The sequence below is a fragment of the Ursus maritimus genome, unplaced genomic scaffold (assembly GCF_017311325.1).
Source record: "Ursus maritimus isolate PB19 unplaced genomic scaffold, ASM1731132v1 scaffold_3, whole genome shotgun sequence".
NCBI classification, from domain to species: domain Eukaryota; kingdom Metazoa; phylum Chordata; class Mammalia; order Carnivora; family Ursidae; genus Ursus; species Ursus maritimus.
In genome coordinates, this window is record NW_024425563.1 from 11,297,496 (window position 1) to 11,300,474 (window position 2,979).

General features: G+C 52.9%; 1 protein-coding gene across 4 annotated transcripts in view; it reads left to right on the forward strand.

Moving 5' to 3' along the window:
* TCAF1 (TRPM8 channel associated factor 1) overlaps window positions 1–2,979 on the forward strand; it is a 50,858-nt gene that overhangs the window by 11,226 nt on the left and 36,653 nt on the right. Inside the window, exon 1 of one of the 4 annotated variants that reach the window (XM_008697293.2) lies at window positions 100–234. The exons of 1 other annotated variant lie outside the window; for it this stretch is intronic. The gene's annotated coding sequence lies outside the window, so the exon portion shown is untranslated. Of the gene's footprint in view, window positions 1–99; window positions 235–2,384; window positions 2,431–2,979 lie in introns of those variants that run through there. 2 more of the 4 variants (XM_008697291.2, XM_040643872.1) reach the window with 2 other exon arrangements.

Consider the following 2,979-nt stretch of genomic DNA (forward strand, 5'->3'; position numbering starts at 1 on the left):
CCCCCCCCCCCCCCCCCCCCCGCGCGCCGCAGCCGCCAATCAGCTCCCCGGTTGTCCCACCCCCACCCCCAGCCCCTCTCTGCACTGCGACCCATCTCCCCCTGGACGCCTCCCGCCGCCACCTCCACCAATTACCGAGTCCGCAGGCTGACTGCCGGGTCTCCTTGTCACGTCTCTGCAGAGCAGTCCCTTCCCCCTCCAGAGTAGCCCTGTGGGAAAATTGCTGGATAACGGGTGAGTATCGTCCAAAGATCGTTCTGGAACCGGAGCAGGCCCCGGCGCACGAACCAAGCCCGCGCAGCCGGGGTGGGAGAAGGAACCACCCGGCCGGGTCCTGGGGAGCGTGGGGGAGAGGGCGCCTGCCGGGCTGCGAAGGTAGTCTGGGTTTGGGCCTGAGACCGCTTCGGCCTAAGGAGGCAGATGTCTTCCAAAGAGGATTCCCTGCAGTCTCTCCATCTCTGTGTCTGGTTCTGTTTTTTCTACCACTCTGGCTCTTATTTCTTTCGTGCTTCATTCTTCTTCTCCAGGAATTTCTGCTCTTTTACAGCACTTCTCATGATGAAATGTTTCGAAGCTGCAGATACATACAGGAAATAATATAATTATCAGATGCGGGCATTTTATTACCTTCGCTTCAGCGCACTTGCTCTCCCCCCCACCCCCCGCGCCTATGTGTATATGTTGTATGTGTCTTCTCCTTTCTAAGAAACAAAACCTGACAGTTAAAATCTTTTCCCCATCAAATCTCATGACCATCCTCAGATACTAAGTTAGGGTCTATCCTTCTCATGTATATTTTTGTCCTTTTATTATTTATTTTTACATAAGCAATAGGTGCATTTTTGTTTTGCATTTTAAAATTTTCCACACAACTCAGTTTTGGGGGGTTTTGCCTTGCGGTGCTATTTGTCTTGTCATTTCAGACTGGAAAGGGACTTAGCAAGCAAGTCTCCTGCCCTTCTTTATTAGCTTAGAACCCTAAGCCCTGTCGGGACATAAGGGAGATAAAGGACGCGCTCATGTCACTCAGGTGGTCCTTCACTGGGCAGGATCCTGAATTGAGGTTCTCTTGATTTCTATTCCTGGTGTTCCCTCTATGTTTTATGCCACTGAGCTCACCTACCCACATCTCCTATTGGCTATTAATTATATGATTCAAGTTGGGGAAAGATTCAAAGAAGAAAGGAAAGAGGAAAGGAGGCTGAAGGGGGCTGGGGAAAGGAAATATGACTTGGATTTGGACCAACACTCTAGTCAGTATTCAAAGGCATGCATCTTCCTGGAATACGAAGTACTGAATCTTAGGACAGCCTGAATATTTATTTTATTTCACTGATACAGCCTTACTGTATGCCCATCATTGATCTAAGAACTTTACAAGTATTCACTTACCTAATTTAAGCCTTACAATAAATCTGTAATATAGGCACTAATTTTATCATTCCCATTGTACAGGTAAAACTGAGGGGCAGAGGAATTAAGCAACTTGCCAGAAGTCACTCCGCCTCTAGATTGTAGCCCTGAGATCTGAATGCAGGACATCTGGTGACAGTCTGAGTTTTTACCTGCTCTCCTAGCCTGCATTTCCCACGCTAGACCTAGCACCTGAGGACGGTGAAGTCACCAAAGTAGAACTCACAATTCACAGAAGGGAGGAGCAACTGTCAACTGGTGATGGGAAAAGACTTCAAGAAAGAAATAGGAACTGAAATATACACAGAAGCTAGCTATCTATTGTCTGTTTCAAATATAATACATTCTTAACTTAAAAAGTCACATATGTAACAATGCAAAACAATGCAGAGCTATATAAAAGTTGCCCTGCACTCCTCCTCAGGTCAAACAATATTAACAGGTAGAGATGTAGCCTTCCCTTCTCCCATCATAGTACAAATACGTAAAGGGCTATCTTTAATTATAAAAATGAAAGCATAGCTAACAGTTTTCTACAATTTGTATTCCGCCCCCCGCCCCCGCAGTATGTCAGGTACATCGCTCCCAACCAAATGGACATCTAAGGTCTTCCTAAGAACTGAATAATATCGCACGGAAGGTGTCCTGTCATTTATTCAGTCTTTCCCTTGGTAATGAATAGTCAGAGCAGTTTACATCTCTACTAGAACGGCCGTCCACTCTGCCAGGATGGGGGCCGCCGCAATGCCGAGCCAGCAGGGCCGGCGACACAAAGAAGCGCTGTCCCCTGCCAAGCGCCGCCCCTCGGGCTCGCGCCCGGGAGGAAGTGGGAAGGAGGAGACTCCTCGGGAACCCCTCCTACCCACCCACCCCTCATCCCGGCTACGCCTCCTCCCCGCTACCAGCTCGCTCGCCCACCCGCCGCCGGGGCGCTGCCTGCAGGGAAGCCCCTTCCCCGCCGCACTGTGCGTCCCCTCTGCACCTAGCCCTGCCCCCTCCAGCGGCCGCCGCGACCCGGTGAGTGGCCCTCGGTGGAAGCCCCGCAGGCCGGAGAAGGGGCGGCTGGTGAGGAACTCGGCCTGGCTCTGGGGGAGGGCGGTGCCGGAGGCTGAGGGGGCGCGAGGGGGGAGCGGGCGGACCTGCGGGACCTGCGGGAGGGGCGTGCAGCGGGCTGGGGGCGCCGGGATCTGGGATGGGTCCCTCGCTGATTGTGTCCTAGCCCCTGTTGCTGACTGGGCTCCGCGTCGCCGCCGCCGCATTGCTACCCCTCTCCGGGTTCTGACATCTGACGTTTGTGTTTGCATGCTTTGTGTGGTCGAGATACGCATGGGCCCGACCGGGAGAGCAGCATCTCCTCCGCAGCTTCGTGGGATGCGAATGCCGCAGCCCAGGGAGGAGGCAGGGCTTGCTCAGGGTCACACAGGTGGCTGGGGACAGAGCATCACTTCTGTCCTACTGCCCTTTGATCTTTGCAAACACCGGCTCTGGGACTGAGTTCCCTTACCCACTCTCACTAGCCGCCGGGAGATGTGTGTGTGTGTGTGTGTGTGTGTGTGTGTGTGTGTG